Here is a 19,554-nt window from a genome sequence, read left to right on the forward strand (position 1 = left end):
GGCAGAAATTCACGGCGGTCGGCCTGCACCGCCATCGTGTAGTCGGGAAAGAAAGCCAGAGAGTTCCCCTGGTGGTGGATTTCTCCCTTCTCCCTGGCCGCACAGAGAATAGTGTCTCCGTCCCTGAAATTCAACATCTTGGTGATGATGTGGACCGGCAGTCCAGGAGCAGGTCGAGGGCCAAGAGAGCGGTGGACTCACACAACGACGAAAAAGGGGGAGAGGACCTCCCTGAAGAGATCACGGACAAGTTGCTCCACAAAGTCCTCCATTTTGGTGATGTTGGAGGATTAGGGCACGCCCGTGATGCAAAGGTTGCGCCTGTGAGAGCGCGCCTCCAAATCCTCATTCTTGTTTTTGATCAGCTCGAGAATCTTGTCCATTTGGAGGAGCTTATGGTGATCCTGCGCTGTGGCGTCCTCGGTGTCCAACACTCTCACCTCCACCTGGGTCAGGCGTGCATCATGTGAGTCAACCCGAGCCTTGACAGTGTCTAAACGGCCCGACAGCTGATCCAGTTGTGCGGCAATGCTAGCAACAGCAGATTTAGCATCTAACATGATGGCCTTCAAGTCATCCCCCCTGGCAGGGATGGCGTCAGTCTAGGTGGTTGGCTCGCCCACCTCGGTGATAGCCCTATCCTGCCATGTTTGTCGGCGTTGGTCAAGCTTAGGTTGTTTGGGGTCAGCTTTCCCCATGTCCTGGCACAGTTGTGTGGGTAGAGGCCACCCAGAGTTGGAAGAGACCATGGCGGCAGCTCAAGGCGAGGCAGATGGAGGCAGAGAGAGGCCGCAGCGGCAGGGGATGAGTTGGGCAGCGCGGTCAGAGGAGGCCCTGTGGAGAAGGATGGAGAGAGGTGAGGGGCCAGTCGACAGGTTCCAGGCCGCCAAGTGAGGGCCAGCTTAGTAGCCTTAGCAGTCCAGGGCCCCCCGGATGAGCAGAGGCAGTCTGTGCGGTGTTGGAGATACGTGAGGCAATTGCAGGCGATATGCCCAGTCCAGCAGCTGTGGCCGACCGCAATCACAGCGCCCAACGTGGGAGGCCATGCAGGGTGGGAGGCGAAGTGTGGCCGTGCAGGAGAGTGCAACCGATCAACGAGCAGCCGCAATGACCGGAGCGCACCGCAGAGCCGGCACAGCACAAGGCCCCGAGGTGGCGAAGAGGCCTCTCGTCCAGGAAGGAGCAGGTGGAGAAGCAGGAGCGCTGGAGCGTGTGGTGGACGGCGGTGAGGGCTTGAAGCGTTTTCCCGGGCCCTGGGGGGAGGAGGTGCCAGCAGGACAGGTCCAGTACACCACAGCGGGAACTCCGAAGTGCAGCAGGGAGTCCGCGCTCGCAGGGGCAGAGGCAGCGGATGGTCACGGGGAGCGCGCCACCCGCGTCACGGGGCCTCAGTGGAACGACAGAGGGCAGTAGGCGCGAGTGGCGGCAGATGGCACCCAAGCAGTGAGAGGCCCAGGCCCTGCAATACGACGTGCACGCCCCCTACCCCGAAGCGCACACCCCCTACCCCGCCACGGGAAGCCCCCGCAGCGACGTGGCTCACCGGGTCAGGAGAGGCAGGATATCAGGCCGGCTCTGGAGATGCGATCCGATCTTCAAGGATCCGAGGTAGAGAGGCAGCAGTTCGGCGGTGCCACAGCAGTTCAACATGGAGCGCCAGCCACACGCCGGCAGAAAGGCCCCTCTCACGGTCCCAGCGGTGGATCTCAGTGAGACGGCCGCCGCCAGAGCCCGGAGAAGGAGCAATCAGCGCCCCCCAGGTAAGGAGACTCAGGATGGCATGAAGCAGGGAAACGGCTCCACGGATGTCCGCAGGATTATGGTGGATTTACGGCTTGGCCGGCAGAGCCCTCTCAGAGTGCGCCCATCTTGCAGCCGGCTAACCCACGCCCCCCCCATATTGATGTAGGTTAAAGGTTTAGGTGACAGTTTCATTATCAAGCCAGACTGACTTTAATAGCATTACAATGTCATGTGTGAGCTCCTGAAAGTTCAAGTTCAGGAAGCTGGATAAATACACAAAATAATCACAACAGTGGTTGGACACAGCACATGTAGAAGCACACAATTTCTGTCCAATAAAAAACATCTACTCCTGGCTCCAAACATGTGAGCAGACCCAAAGCCCCTCTCTAATGATGTTCATATAATTGTCTGGCAACACCTGTGCTGTTAAGGCAGACCATAATAAATGCAGCTGTTCAAGGCTGGTAGTAGTCAACCACAGAAAACCTCCCCAAAAATATCCACTGACAGCTGACATTGAACCAACTGGAGACAGAAGGGAAATTGATGAGGCAATGACAGGTGACTTCAATCAATCTCATGAGGACATGGATGTCAAGTGGCATTGCAGTGTCACAAAGGCTATTGTCAGGTAAAGGAGGCATTCGAGGGCCAAAGAGGGTGAACGCCCCAAACACATGGGATATATTCTCTCTGGCTCCTGCAGTTAAAATCACTGATGCAGGTCAATAGCATGCTTAACCCTTGTGACACCCCACTGCTCCAACCCTAGGCTCACAAGTGGAAAACTAGCACGATGTGACCACAGGCACAGCCGGAAGCACCAATAACGCCACTGCATTTCAAGTCCAGACTTCTGGTGGGGATCCCATACCTGCACATCCTAATTGCCACATCCTCCATGGTTTTTGGTAGAGGGTGTGCTGACAAATGATGTAAGTGTCAAAGATCTAGTAAATTGAGGTAACCAAGCGCTTGAATAATGACTGCTCAAGTGAGCATCACATTGAGTGGCTCCATTCTGAATCCCCATTGTTCAATGCTTTTAATATTTGAATTTTATTTCACCCAGGATCTATTACGCTTTGGACCTTCTACTACATAAACCCTGAATAGACAACAACAAACATATCTTGCGGGCAACAGAACATGACCACAAAAGACAACACAAAACTGTGATATTCATAGAATTAATGTGAATGTCTTTTGGTGCACCAATATGGATCCCACAAGAACATGAGCCTATAGGTAAGTGGTTGTGGAGAATAAGGTCTGCAGATGTCCAGATATCTGCAAGATTGTTCAACATTAGAGGTATCTGCAACGAACTAAGCTAATGCAGGATGTCAACAGTCCTGCTCTTTGCTCAGAAGATGATGTGGTTTCAAGGGACAGTTTGCAATTTTGAGGAATAACAGATACATCTGCTCATAGCAGATGATTAGCAAACAAGAGGTGAGCCAAATAGGCATACTAGGAAGCCTCCAGCAGGCTGCCTGCACATCTAAACCCTGACACTGTAAACAAGAGCTGTGCAGATGTGCTGTGAGGAGTAACCCTGGGCGTAGTTCACATAGTAGCGCTACGCGTAGCTGCGCAAAGTGCACTGCACTACGCGAGATACGCGTAGCACTACGCGAACTGCGTAGTGCGCTGTTCGCGATGATTGCACAGTGCCGGATGCTTGTCCGCACTGTGCAATCATTGAAAACGGCATCTTGCACAGTGCGAGCTGTTGTTTTCTGCTGCTCGAGTAGGTTTTTACTCGAGCGGCAGCTTTCTCAACGCGGACTGGTAGTTTCTCATTGCGGGCGATTGCGAGCATACGTGACCACTCGCAATGAGAAACCTGACCACCCCACATTGAGATTCTCGCCGGGAGGTTTATTTTCCACGCTCGCGAGCGGCAACTTGATGTTGCTGATCACGAATGAGGAAAAAGTCACGCTGGATGTCATTCTGCTCTCTCGCGGTCGCCAACTTGATGTTGAGGACCACGAGAGAGCAAAAAATACCAACTATACTATGCTACGTGTTTTTGCACTGTGCTACGTGCAATTCGCGTAGCGTGAAGTAGCACAAACTACGCAAACTACGCGAGCGTAGCGTAGTTGTCCGCCCAGGGTTAGTGAGGAGCCTGAATGTGTTAACTAGGCCTGGGCATAAATTCAATTACGCCGAAATAACTTTGGTAATTCCACGTTACACGTTGATTGGGAATTACTGATAATTATGAAATTACTCCTGCTTGCGTAATGATGAGTAATGTGGGGGAGGACAAATCCTTCTGCAGGAGCACATTTAGTGAGCGTGAGTGGCCGCTCATGGTCTCTAATTGTGTTTTACTGCATTTAGCACTATTTCTTACCACAAAATGCATACTTCCATCCATTTGGACTCGAGCATGCCTTTTGCATTAAGCAAATAGTGCTAAATGCTGGGAGAAAGTTAGGGAAAATACGACCTTAAGAGCACATTTAGGGGCATATTATCAAGGGGCGATGATAATATTATCGCCGCTTTAGAGCCCGATTTCAGGCGCAATGCGGCGATAATATTATCGCATTATCATCAAGGGCACGCTAGCGCGTGATTCCTTGATGTATCGCCCCTTTTTCACACGCCTCGCCTCGCATTGATAATGAGATGCAAAAGAGGCGTGGCTGTGAAAAGCAACATGGGATAATATCGCAAAGGAAGCTTCGCGATATTATCAAGGAGGGTTAGCGATTAATAAAATCGCGTTAAGTATGCCTTAACTCAGGAATTTAACGTCTGTTAAATTCCTGACTAAGGCATACCTAACATGGGGGTGGATTGTGTGGCTAAGACCACAGGCCCTATTATCTAGGATGTCGCCGTTTTCCACCATGGAAAACGGCGATATCCCACCTATCTCTGGAATTTTATCGCCTCTGCGATGCGAGTTGTTGATAACGCGCTAACCGGGCGATAAATTCCAGAGATAGCCGGCGATAAATATGCAAGCGCTAAGTGCGCTTTGCGATATTTATCGCCGGCCCTTGTTAATATGCCCCTTAGTGATGCTTCCTAGAGCAAAATGCATTCTCACACCAATTTTGGATGCAAGGGGACAATATGCTAAAAGAAAATAGTGCTAAAGGCCGGGAATAAGTTGGGGGAAAATGATGTCCCATTGAGCACATGTAGCAAGCGTGAGCGGCTGCTCCCACTCACTATTCGCATTCTGTTGCATTTAACACTATTTCTTAGCACAAAATGCATTCTCGTGCCCATTTTGTAAGCGAGGAGGCATTTTTGCCTTAAGAAATAGCACTAAATGCAGAATTACTCTTCTCGCATGATTATGTGTAGACTCACGCAACTCATGGGTAATTCCGTGTGATTACGCTACAATGAATTACGCTAGTTACACCTACCCCTAGTGTTAACATGCTAACAGAGAGCTGCAGCCAGAAGGTATCCTGCATAATGCTGTTTCATCCATAGGTTTACCTTTGGTTATGCTAATATAGAGGAATGTGATCACTTGCAGTGAAGTGGTTTAATCCCTAGGGAAGTACCCCTAAACTACAAGTTAAATGCCTGAAGCCTTTACAATAGCCAGATTGTGTAATGGAGGATAAGGTGACAGACGCACAGGGAAAACATAGCATGCCCAAGATCAAACATTTGGTCAAGTAGTAAAATGAAAACTAAAACAGAACTGCACATAAATTTCCCACTATACCATAATTTAATGAGTAGACCTTGATACTAGGCGCGGTCTGACAGAGCAAGTGTGATACTTAATGAATATCGGTTTATACTCAATGGATGTCGGTTTTAAGTCCAGATTTTCTATCTCACACTTACTGCCTGCTTTCAGCCTAAACCTAGCCTATGTCCACTCTATAGAAAACACAGGAGCGGGCCGATAGATTGCGCCAAAGCAAGCAATTTGATTGCATTGGGAAGCTGAGATTGAAAAGCACATCTGGCTGACTAGTTTCCGTCTGGCTCACTACAACACAACAGTGATGGTTCTTTTTAAGAGATCCAGGGGCTGCCCTCTGTGGAAAATGCAAATGTGTTTGGGTAAAGTGGAAAGCCTGGGATTGGATGTACAGTGCCATTCTTTATGTGTTGCTACTAGTTCATCCTAACCCACTGCCCACACTTTTTTTAGAGGGGGGCTTGTTAATGCTTTTTAATAGTATTCAGTACCTGAACTAAGCCTATTTCTAATTGTTCCTAATGTTTGCTCATAAAGGAATAAAGGCAGAAGGACAAGGAATAAAGGCAGAAGGACAAGGAATAAAGGCAGAAGGACAAGGCCTTTTTGCTGAGTCACGGTGCAATATGTGGTTATTGGCCGGTGCGATACGTGGTTATTGGCCAGTATCCATGCTAGATACTTTTGTTTACCATTGGTGTACCAGGGCTGAAAGTGCTATTTAATCCCAATTCCATAAATTAAGTAAATCCTTGTGTACACTAGATACTCAAAGGGTAGCTATGCTAATGAGTGAAGGATAACCCCAGCAGGCAAATTGCATATTGCATACAGTACGCAAATTGCATACAGATGCAAGACCAAATTGCATACAGTATGACAAAGTAGCCACCCAGTGTCTGGCCATATCTATATCTTTTGGAGAAACTATCTGCCTGATTAAGAGCAGAACATTATGGAATGAAGTCCTAAAAGTGCACCCAGCGACTCTTAGCACAGCTAAAGTTCTTCTGATGGCTCCTCGCATACAAAGTGTCCTGCACAGAATAATGTAAAGAGGCCATACCCAGTGAGGAATGTACCAATGAACCAATCACACTTTAAACAGTCTGCTATCGATCAAGACGAGGAGCTCATGCTCCACGCCCATCCGCTCAAATTAACAAAATGGCCGCAAATTGCAAAGAGAATTGTAGATAGGCTGAGGGGCCCTGACGAGGAGGGCGAAAACTCAATCTATGCTTCTCAAATGGAAGACCTCCAGCTTCGAAGCACACTGGCTCAAGAGCAGCAGGTGGACAATGAAGAAGTAATTTCAGGATTGGTAGAAAGAAAAAGACTGCAGGTCAAGGGAACCACACAGAGAGAGGGCAAACTGAGGAGTTGTTATGATCAAACTGAAAAAGCATGTTTTTTAATAGCACCAGGTGACTGCGGGGAACTGGATAACTGGGGTTTCTTCAAAGTTGTAATAAGGGGGGGGGGGCAAGGAGGGGGAGCAAAGACAAACTGGTTAGAAAAGCACTAAGCCCAAAATGAAATGGCATGAATCCCTGTAAATGGACATCAAGAAGAGAATACAAAACAAGCCAATCTAAGTCTGTTTGAAAGACACCGAAAACAAGCGCTGTCAGGAGAAGGCCCACTTCCCATCGCGAACCCAATTGTAAACTCATAGAGGACTCCTGCTGACATAATAACAAACCAGAAAATATAAGTCGCTAACAAGAGCTGCACGCACCAACCGAGAGCAGCGACTGCGTGCCGAGGGATTTGAGGCAGCCTTGAAGCAAAAAACACACCCGCAGAGACCAGAGGCGTGAGGTCAAATCCAGGGAAAGTGTTTGAGGACAGGAGGACGGGCGTGGGCAGTTAAGAAGGGAAAATCTCAAAATGAAATACGAAGCTGTTGACCGCACGTACAATAAAAAAAAAAGGATGATCGGGTAGTTGTTTCCTATTTAATATAAGAAATAAGCAGATTTATAATTGATATAGGTTGCGCTCTGTGCCACATAAATAAGATGTTGTTGATCTGAAAATATATTTAAAAAAGCAATAAAAGAGAAAAGGGGCATCGGAAGCAGGATGTATTTGGTACTCTTTGAAGCAGAAGGATCTGAATCCTTTTGTATTCATTAGAAAAATATAAACAAATAAACAGATTTATAATTGTTATAGGTAGCGCTCTGTGCCACATAAATGAGATGTTGTTGATCTAAAAATGTATTTAAAAAAACAATAAAAGAGAAAAAGGGCATCAAAAGCAGGATGTATTTGGTACTCTTTGAAGCAGAAGGACCTGAATCCTTTTGTATTCATTAGAAAAATATAAAAAATAAGCAGATTTATAATAGTTATAGGTAGCGCTCTGTGCCCCATAAATAAGATGTTGTTGATCTTAAAATATATTTAAAAAGCAGTAAAGGACATATAGGGCATTTACCTTCGTAACTGGGAAGGATAAAGCATTTATCGGCATAAACCGGTGGGGAGCATCTCGCAGAATGTTGTTTAAGCGTCTTTGTTAAAGTACACTTAAAGGGTTCTGGTTTTCTAAAAACTAACACATTTCCCATACTGCAACAGTGTCGTCTCTTTAGGGCACCACTCAAAACACAGAACTATCTTGCTTTGGAGTAGTCGGATAATGTGCCGCTGCAGGTGGGCAGGATTCGCAGGTTATCCCATCACGCCGCAGAACCTAACCACCCTCGATCATGATGAGCAAGGAGGCCCACTCTTATACTGACAATTATTTTACAAGCCTCCCTACTAGACTACAGATTTTATTCTGGACGAAATACAGCAAGAAATGTCATCAAAACAGGTTAAAACCCTCACCAGCACATTTTACCACCATTGAGGAACCCAACTGCAAAGGTTCCAGAGATCAGATTTCATAAATCCACATTGAGTAGCCATCAGTGCTTAATTTCAGCTGGTGGGTGCAGGTGGGGCTCACCTGCACTCATGTTGGGGACTGGCTCTCAATTTTCCTCAGAAGACCCAGAGCAAGAGAGAACAATGCGAAAAGGGGAAAGAAGGAGGCAGAGGAAAAAGCAAAAATTGTGAGAAGTGGGAAAGAAGGGAAGAATAAGAACCTGAAAAAGTGAAACAAAGGGGCTCTGTATATCTAGTGGTGGAAGAAGGAAGTACGAGGCTTCGTGGATTAATGTGTGTACTGTACTGTGTTTGACCTCATGGTCACAGGTTCAAATCTCAGGGGTCTACTCAGCCTTTCATCCTTCTGAGCTCGATAAAACAAATACCATTGAGTTGAGTAACGATGAACAACTATTATTCAGCCCCAAGATCCTCTTTTGGGTGAACGTGTGCTTTACAAATACACATGTTATGCGATATATTATGTGGTAGAATCAAGACTATGCAGCCTTGGTATTCAGCAAGCCTGATATTCGGTAGCACCAGCCACCAGTTTTTGCGAAATCTGTGTGCCCTGCCACCAATTATTTCAGAAATTAAGCCCTAGTAGTCAGCCTTCCATCCAAAGACACTGACAATAACAGGAATACATTTTACACTGATTTAAGTCTGAATTTACATTCTGTAAAATAGGAAAATGTGCACAAACTGTGATCAGGTGTGTAAATCACAGAAATGTGGCAGCATGTGTGCAAATTCATGTACGCAACCCTATTGCAGAGGCGCTCAGTGTTCACGGCCCTATTACCTGCTATTCAAGCGGCACAGGCGGAGCAAAAGAGCATTGCTGAATTCGTCCAGCACAGGTGAAATTACAAATTGGTGCCCAGAAGCAAATAAGGTGTGATTCTCCTGAGAATTCTGGACCGTATAGAAGTTTCTCTTGGACCTTCATCTGAGTGAAAAACTGCGTGCGACTTATGCTGTTGTCTAAGCAAGATAACCTGACGGCAGCGGGATTATGATTTCATGATCCTGCAGTGTGTATCATGAAGTGCTTATTTTGAGGTGATGACTGCAGGTGAGGCCCACCATCACTCACCTTCTGGGACCCAGGCTGGTATTTCATTATCAGACTTTGACCCAGAAGAAGAGAGAGAAAGGGCGAAAAGGGAGAAGAAGGAGGAAGAGAAAGGTTGAAAAAGTGTGACATAGTGAGAAAGCGAGAATTGAAAAGAACCTGCAAGAGTGAGAGAAAGGAGCACGGAATGTAGACTGGTGGATGAAAGAAGCATGAGGTGGAATCAAGACTGAAAATCTTTGGTATTCAGCATCCCTGACGTTCGGTAGCACCATCCATGTGTGTCTACCAAAACTGTGGGCCCAGGACCGTATTCTTTTACAAATTAAGCACTGGTATCATGACTTAGGGGACGATTACGATGGCTGCAATCGTAGCAGGATCGGGACCGCCCGCCTGGAAGGCGGGAGTCCCACACCCCTAATTACGATGCGACCGTTACCGTCGCGGTCGCATCCAGCAATTTAACATTGCAGCGGGTGCTGCTGGCTGCAGCACCCGCCACAATGTTAAATGGCCATGTTGTGCATTTCCCTGCACAACGTGGCAGGCACCACGCGGTCCCTGCCACCTTGTGCATGGAAATGTAGGGGGGTACCATGGGTACCCGCAGCGCACAACTGGATCCCCCAACACAGAGGGGGCCCGCAACGGGCCCCCGATTCCAGCCTCCGCCAACCTTTCCGTGGTGGTTCCACCGCCATGGAAACGCTGGCTGATGCCAGCATTGTAATCTGGTGGGCGGTGCCTGCTAGGCACCACCACCATTTTACACATGCTGACTGCTCCTCCAGGCAATCGTGACGATTGCCTGTGGCGGAAGCGTGGAGGGCGGTCTTTGCGACCGCCGCAGTCGCACAGCGATCCCCCCACCATCAGTGGCGTAACAATGGCCCCAGCAGCCCCATCAGCCCCCGCAGTGCGGGGGGGGCGAGCACCAGGGGGCCCCCTCCGCACAGTACCCTGCTGGCCTGAGAGCTCCTAAGTGTGGAAGGGGGCTCTCCATTCACTTTGCAGGGGGGGACCTCAAGTTTCCGTCTGCTACTGGCTCTGTGCTGTGTACACATTCTGAGTTTTTACCATAGTTCTTGTGGCGCAAACTTGTTTTAGGTATTATGAAAACAAATGTCATTTTAAGTTTCAGGAGACTGCATTTTCTATGTTTACACATTAAGATTCAGCCCCAGACAGCCGAGTGGAGGAACACACACAAAGCAGGGTTTACGTGCGTGGGGAGTTTGTGCTCAGGTTGCAACCTTGTGAGCCGTTGTGTTACTTTGAAGTGGGTGTCTTCACAACAATGTAATATTTAAGTGTTTATGTAGCCTGCACTAGTTTAATTCTCTCTTGTATAATATGTGTATAATAAGTGTAAACACCTCATTAGTCATTGCTTCATCGGCCTCTTGTGAGGCAAGGTAGAGCCCTCTAGGAACCCTATTTCCTGCAAGCTTCACAGAGATCTCTGCAGTGTGCGTTCAACCAGCTGAGTTATTCTACTGGCATGGGTTTGAATATTCTTCTCACGGGCTCTTTAGGGGATCTTCTTCTTACATCTTGGGGTGGTGGGCATAAAATAAGGAGAGGTGCACCAATGTCTTCAGTGAATGGACAGCGTAATCCGAACCTGTGGCCTAGCTGGACTGGGACATAAAAGGCAATCACTGACTGATTTCCTCGGTGCCTATTGGCTTTATCAGCTAGGTAGATGCCACAAGATGAAACGGAACGAAAACTATAAAGTGTTGCTACACCCAAAATGGGAGCCCTGTCATACTAATTATAAAGTGCTTTAGGGGAGGATTGTGGTACATTTATTTAAAAGTTCTTTCACGAGGCACTACAGCGCTGTAGCCCTACAGTTCTAAATCGTGAAAACTGGTTGCAGATGTGTGAAGGGGTTGGTGAGAAATTGACCTGTTTTGTCTGGATGCTTGGCATGCAAGAGAGAGAATGTGCTGTTTTGCGGTTCAAGACCCTTTCACCTCGTGACAAGTCACGCGTCCAAGACACCACCTGTAAAGGCGTAGAGCACGTCTAAACAGTGGTGTAACAATAGCACCCGCAGCACCCTCGGCGCAGGGGGCCCTAAGCTCCTGGATGCCCCCTCTGGCACTGGGCACAGATAAGCCGGAGAGTTCCAGACTGGGTCCGGAGCGAGGGGTCCCCTCCATGCACTTTGCAGGGGGGCTCCCTTAAATTTCGTTGCGCCACTGCCCGCCATCATAATGTGGCGGGGGGAAATGGGACTCAGATGGCGGAGGGACCCCACCGCACGGCTGCGGGTGCAGGAAAACAGGCGCACCTCCCTGCTCTGAGGTTACTTCAGAGCACTGAAAGAAATGATAATGTAAGATTTGCATTTCCTTAAATTTAGTGCAGTTTCAGGTCATTTGTCTTAAATTTGAGGTAATGGCGCAAAAGGGATATTACACAAATTTAGCACATCCCTAATTGTGATGACATGTTTCATTGAGCGGGGCTCCAGAACCACTCACAATTGCAGGGAGACATTTATCATATTAGTTCTATCTGATGTGAGATCGGGTGGAATTGTTTGAAGCAAGTGACTCACTAGGGCATCATTGGTGAGTCTGAACATCATCAACTTTGCTGTCTCCAACAATTTTAATGAAGTGAAGGAAGGATGCAGCACAGGTGGGGATGATTGGGACCATAGGTAAACCTACAATGTTATAAATACTGTAATTCACAATAAGGAGGAGAAATGTATTAGGCATATATTATCAGGTGGCATTTAATTTAGGCTGTTTATATGCTTAACAATTGAAATAGTTATTGATTGCTATTTGTGCCTTGTTACTTTAATAATGTGATTTCAAGAGCGGTCAGAATATTTGGTTGAGGGACAGCCTGCACAACCTGAGATCCTAGGTTCAAATGTGTGTCTGCTAAGAAACGGGTTCGAGTGTGGTTTTGGCTTTTGGGAATGGCAGTCATAATCCTGCTGCAGTCGCCTAGGACGTTCCTGTTGACCATACCTAAATATACACAGGCACACTCTGAAGCTGTTTGCTGCTGATGTATGGTTTCTGGTGTTGACACAGCTGATGTCCTTGAATTTTTGTAGGTGTATCTTTCACAGAATACATTTGCACAATCTTTGTTAGTTCCATTCATATGTTCCTGACCCTTAGCACTAAGTAAAGGGTCATGTATATTGACTTTACAACTGGAGCAAAAGGTGCAAACACATGCGATCTTGCACTAGCAAATACATGTTACGTGGACATTCTCACCAATATCTGGAAGAAATGCTCAAACAAACCCCGTCCCCTTCACCTCTTTGCACAATCTCTCTCTTTCAATCAATTCATTCTGTCTCAATTCCTTCTCTTCTCTCTGTTCTCCCTTTGATCAGTGACCCCCCACTGCCCCCACTCCTCCCCTCCCACTTCACTTGAAGCCTCCTCCTGCCTGCTGTAAATTAATCTCAGGTACTCGGGAAGCTGGGAAAAGTGACAGAGGCACCAGGCCCCCTCCCTAAAAAACAGCCTCCAGGGACTCCAGCCCTTCCGGGGAAATGCCTGGTGGTACTTAAAGCCTGTCCGGCCAAGATTCTCACAGGATCCTGAATAATTCTGAAAAAAACAGTCCATGTCAGTACCCTAAAATTGCCAACGATTCATAGCCACTCACCAAGTACATCACTTGACCAGACTGGTTTACAGTCAGCACTGCAAGGTGTTAGCTCAGTTTCAATATCACCAACTGTATGCCCAAATAATCCAAAGCCTGCAGGACCCCTCTAGAAGTAGGCCACATCGGTCCAGCTGGCACAAGTGCTTGCTGCAAGGGACAAGGTGATCGGCCTGCATTGTGCCAGCCAGAAGCGCAAATGCCAGTACTGTTGACCCCTTCAGCATTGCCAGCATGCCTCGAATGACTCGCCCGCGCATACTTCTTCATGGCCTACAACTGCTTTTAGGAAATGCAGCTGTTCAAATCACCTCACAAACACCAGCAAATGGAAGATGCTGAGGCTGGAGGCGACTGCAAAGGAGGTAATGACAGACCAGAGAAAGGCAAGCACTTTGAATGTTTGATGTGCGACCGAAAGCAAACATTTATTGAAAACCGCACAGACGCAGTGCAAATAAATCACTTATTCAAGCTGTTCAAACAACGTCACCGGTAGGGTTAGTTGCGGCCTAATCCAACGACTTTAAAACACGACAAAACTTAACTCCTGAGGGTTCATAGGAACAAGGAGGACAATAAAATATTCTGATAACACTGGTGTTAGAGGAAACGCGTAGGAAGGACATCTGTGAGTGCTTTTGGGAATTCTGCAGTTGTGTAAAAACAAATTAATGTTTCGAACATACACTTGAATGCCCAAACTGATGGTTTTGTTAGGAAGTTGCATTAAACCGCACTACACATCTGTAGGCAGTTAGTTCGGGTAGAATTTAACTTCAAATCATGTACTGCAACATTGCTGGGCTAAAGACATAGAAACAGTCTAGATTTTAGTACTATTATTACTTTTTAATTTTTTTTTTTACAGATTTTCAATATCAAGGCGAGAGCTGTATGTTAGAGTTCTGTTTGCCTAACCATCAGAGAATACTGTCTTCATTAGGGTAGCTTCTACCATACTGTACTAAGAACATTATTCCCCCGAGATAATTTTTGATGTGATATACGAGAATAATTAGAAATTAGCTAAATCATAGCCTGCTTCAGGTATACTCAGAGGTAGATTATGATATGCTATTACAGAATTTTTATCCTCCCCTAGATATTAGCTAATGACAGATTCAAATGTTGTGAAATATATGAATGATATCTAATAAGGGAGATTGTATATTAAAGAGTACTAATGGAAGGTTAGACATCTTCAGATAATTAACCCTCACAATAAGAGATAACTCGAGGTTCACCATGCATCATAGTTCATTTTACACATCTCCATCTCCAACAAATTAAAGTCCGATTCACTAAATCAGAGGTTTTGTAACTGTGAAAATAGATTTTTGTGTTCACCAAACACATTTACCGCTTCAGAAAAATGTTTCCGAAGTGGTAAATGGGTTTAGCAATAGATTACCAATCGCTGTTTGGAAGGGGTGTGTCCTAAATGTCCTTTGTAAATTTGGATTCGTACCCTGATGTATTGTATTGTATTGTAATTGCATATATGTAGCGCTAACTAACCCTGACAAGGTGTTGAAGCGCTTTTTCGGCACGCATAAAGGATTAGTGTTGAATTAGTATATTGAAATATGAAAGTTATTTGAGTGGTGGATAGGTTAGTCAGTTATTTGGATTCAGAAGGATGTATCAATGGTTTGCGCTGATCAGGTAAAGACTTCCTAGTTGGGGTTGTAACTGATTCGCAAATGGAAAGGGTTCCCAATTTCACCCCTTCTCCTTTGTGTCCTCCAGACCACTGCCAACACTCAGTAAAACATTTTAGAACAAGCATTGGCAAATCCACTGGGCCTCTCATTTGCGACCTGATGGCTCTTGGCTCTGCCAGCGCATTTTGACCATGCCGTGCACCATACAGAATAACCAAAAGAAAAAAGGCATGATGATGCAGCAAATGGTGGCTGCATCCTTTTGTATATACACACATGAATCTTTACAGAGGCATGCATGCGTGAACATGCATGTATGCTTCCAAAATGATGTGCATGGCTCTTTTATTTTTTTAGTCACCAGTCTGAAACAGATCAGTAATTAAAGAAAAAAAGTAGCACAAAATCCTCTTCTTTTTTAGTATAGAAAAATTAATTTAAAATATAGCACCCGAGGGTGGGAGGCAATGCAGGAGCGGGTGGGGCGGATAGCAATGAAGAGCAGGGGGTGAAAAAAGCATGAGAGAGAGCAACACTGAGGACAGTGGGAGTGTTAGAAGCACATGTGTGAGAGGGAGCATGTGGGGAAGAGAACCACATGGATGAGAGAGAACAACACAAAGCGTGGTGGGGTCATGCAGGTGAGAGAGACGTGAAAACTCATGCACACTCATGGAGTGCTTAAACAAAAAGACAAGATGTCATGAGTGATGTCACTGACCATGTCATGAGTGATGTAATATGAGAGGTCATAAGCAGTGCATTGCGGTTGTGCGAGCTAAGTTAGTTCACCAACTATAACGGCTGAATTTCTCTGGTTTTGTACGAGTGACACCTGAGCATAACTATAACTTCTCTGTAACCTTTGTTTTTTTCAGTGGATTTCTAAGGTTTTTTATTTCATTTCCTAACGATAACGTCCCTGTAACCTTTGTTTTTATCAATGAATTTCTAAGGTTTTTTAACTAGTAGTCATGTTTTCAGAGTGGTGGAGAAAGGGGGTTAGGCCTCCGACCAGCTCTCCGGAATCCTGCTGTGTAGGACTTAGAGGAGGTACCAGGAGGGCTTCCTGGCCCCCAAGGTCCCTCAGGAGAAAAGTGGACTTCACCCCCTAACCAGTAGTGCATCTTGAGTCTTGTTTGCAGAGTGGGGGAGAAAGGGGGTGTGGCCTCCGAAGACCTCTTAGCAAACCGCTACATTTTGGGGGCCAACTACCCCTCCTGTTACCTACAGTAAGTCCCACACAGCAGGATTACTGAGACCTAGTAGGAGGCCATGCCCCCTTTCTCTACCACTCTGCAAATGTGCCTCCTGGCACACTACTAGTAGGGGGAAGAAGTCCCCTTGACTATTGAGGGTCCTTGGCAGCCAACTACCCCTCCTGTTACCTCCAGTAAGCCCCACACAGTGGGTTTGCTGAGAGGTTTTCGGAGGCCAAGCCACTTTCTCCACCACTCTGCTAACGCACCTCCTGGTGCACTACTAGTTGGGGGATAAAGTCACCTTGGTTCTTGAGGGTCCTTGGGGGCCAACTAGCCCTTTTGTTACCTCCAGTAAGACCCACACAGCTGGATTGCTGAGAGGTGGTCAGAGACCACGCCCCCTTTCTCCACCACTACGCAAACGCACCTCCTGTCGCACTGTTGGTTGGGGGATGAAGTCCACTTTAGTCCTGAGGCCCTCAGTAGTTAATATATATATATATATATATATATATATATATATATATATATATATATATATATATATATATATATATATATATATATATATATTCACTGAAAAAACCATAGGTTTCACACACGTTATAGTTAGGAATTAGCATTTAAAAAACCTTGCAAATTCACTGAAAAAACCATAGGTTTCACACATGTTATAGTTAGCGGAAATTTTACTGATAAAAAACCAATGAAATTCCCCCGTTATAGTTAGTGCAGGCAACTATAACTCACGCGACCGCAATCCTCTGCTGATGCTAATACTGTATTTAGACACTTATTTGCCCATGTCTTCTTCCATACATTTTTAGCTATACATATATTACAAATATTTTTTTTTCATAAAGACACATATGTCATCAGCAGAAGATTGCGGTTGCGTGAGTTATAGTTGCCTGCACTAACTATAACGGGGGAATTTCATTGGTTTTTTATCAGTAAAATTTCCGCTAACTATAACATGTGTGAAACCTATGGTTTTTTCAGTGAATTTGCAAGGTTTTTTAAATGCTAATTCCTAACTATAACGTGTGTGAAACCTATGGTTTTTTCAGTGAATTTGTACGGTTTTTTAAATGCTAAGTTACTTTACGCCATTCGTGGCGTGCGCGCCCACTTAACGCAGTTCGTTCCGTGCGCGCACGGTGCGCTTCGCGCACCGTGCGCGCACAGTAAGCACGCGGTGCGCTTCGCGCACCGCGCGCCCACTTTACGCAGTTAGTGCCGTGCACGCACGGTGGGCACGCGGTGCGCACCGTGCGCACATGGAGGACATATGATGCACTTCGTTTTGAAAGGTAATATTTTAATTTTTCGTAATTTTTATAAGCCATGCACAAATGGTGCCCTTTGGGCACCATATGCACACGGGGTGGACAGAGTGTGGATAATTTTTTTATTTTTTTATTTTTTTTTTAAATATTATAGTTTATCTCATCGATAATAATCCATGCACAATTGGTGGCCTTCGGCCACCAATTGCACACGGGGTGGGGAGAGTGTGGATAATTTTTTTTTTTATATAATTTTTTACCGTACGCGTACGGTAAGCGTAATCGGCGAAATTACCGAAAAAAAAAAACCCGGTTTTTGGCCTTGGGGGATCTTTGGGGACTCACTCAACATGGCTATGTGTGTGGGAGCTGTCTAAACAGCCCCTTTACATGTTTTTGTGCTTTGTATTTTCATCTTCACTCTCAGTGCAAGAGAGAAAATGGCGGCCGCCGCTTCCTGGTTTCGGCCGATTCGAATGTTTACTAAGATCTAAGAGCCAATCAGAATCGCGCTCGCGCACGCCACCGTACGCGTACGGTAAGCGTACCGTAAGCGCACCGTAAGCTGGCTCAGATATATATATTGATTTAAAGGCTATTTTCTCAGAATCTACTGAACAGATTTACACCAAACCTACAAAAGGCACTTCCTTGACCTGAGGACTACCTCTCTGCCAAATTTCAAGTAATTCTGTTCAGCCGTTCGGGCTGTAGCCCTGTCTAAAGGTCCTATGGAAAAATGCATGGGAAAAACGCGTTTTGGGACCCCCCTTTTATCTCAGCCCCCGCTTGACGAATCCCCCCGAGACTTTCAGGGTAGGAGCGGAGCGTAGCGCCCCACCTATTTTGAAAAATTCGCGAGGATTCGTCGACCGGCGCCAAAGTTATTCAAAATAGAATGTTGCGGATTTCCTATGGAAACGTGGTCCTAACTATAACTACCTACTGGCGACCGCCAGTAGGTAATATATATATATATATATATATATATATATATATATATATATATTACCTACTGGCGGTCGCCAGTAGGTAGTTATAGTTAGGACCACGTTTCCATAGGAAAACCTCAACATTCTATTTTGAATAACTTTGGCGCCGGTCGACGAATCCCCGCGAATTTCTCAAAATAGGTGGGGCGCTACGCTCCGCTCCTACCCTGAAAGTCTCGGGGGGATCCGTCAAGCGGGGGCTGAGATAAAAGGGGGGTCCCAAAACGCGTTTTTCCCATGCATTTTTCCATAGGACCTTTAGAACGAGCTACAGCCCGAACGGCTGAACAGAATTACTCAAAATTTGGCAGAGAGGTAGTCCCTAGGTCAAGGAAGTGCCTTTTGTAGGTTTGGTGTAAATCTGTTCAGTAGATTCTGAGAAAATAGCCTTTAAATCAATATATATATCTGAGCCCGCTTACGGTACGCTTACCGTACGCTTACGGTAAGCGTACGGTGGCGTGCGCGAGCGCGATTCTGATTGGCTCTTAGATCTTAGTAAACATTCGAATCGGCCGAAACCAGGAAGCGGCGGCCGCCATTTTGTGTATTTCACTCGGAAAAAAAAGAGTGAAAACAAGGAAAGGGGGCAATGAGGAGAGTTACAGACCCCCTAACATTTGTAAGGGGGTCAAAGAAGGACAGAAAAGTACAAAGAAAACATTTATTGATTTTAAAAAAAATCACGGGGTACGCGTACGGTAAGCTTACGGTAAGCGTACGGTAGGAAAAAAAAAAAAAAAAATGAAAATCAGATTTAAGTGTTTAGATATTAGGGGGCTCTAAAAAGAGCCGTTGTGTTTATGAAATGATTTTTTAGTGGTACCTACAAGTAAGTACCGATGCAGAGTCTAAGGTTCAAGAGGAAGACTCTGTTCCCTTCATCATTGAAGTGCACACCATCTCCTCTATAAATGTCTTGCATGTCATAACGCAAGTTGTTGTGGTAAATGGCACCCATACCATAGTCACGGAGGAAAGCAGAAACAGATTTGTTGATGTGCTTTCTTGCTTTGTCATCGCACCGCGTGCCCACCGTGCGTGCACGGCACTAACTGCGTAAAGTGGGCGCGCGGTGCGCGAAGCGCACCGCGTGCTCACTCTGCGCGCACGGTGCGCGAAGCGCACCGTGCGCGCATGGAACGAACTGCGTTAAGTGGGCGCGCACGCCACGAATGGCGTAAAGTAACTTAGCATTTAAAAAACCGTACAAATTCACTGAAAAAACCATAGGTTTCACACACGTTATAGTTAGGAATTAGCATTTAAAAAACCTTGCAAATTCACTGAAAAAACCATAGGTTTCACACATGTTATAGTTAGCGGAAATTTTA

This window comes from Triturus cristatus, chromosome 10, assembly GCF_964204655.1.
Source record: "Triturus cristatus chromosome 10, aTriCri1.1, whole genome shotgun sequence".
Lineage (NCBI taxonomy): Eukaryota > Metazoa > Chordata > Amphibia > Caudata > Salamandridae > Triturus > Triturus cristatus.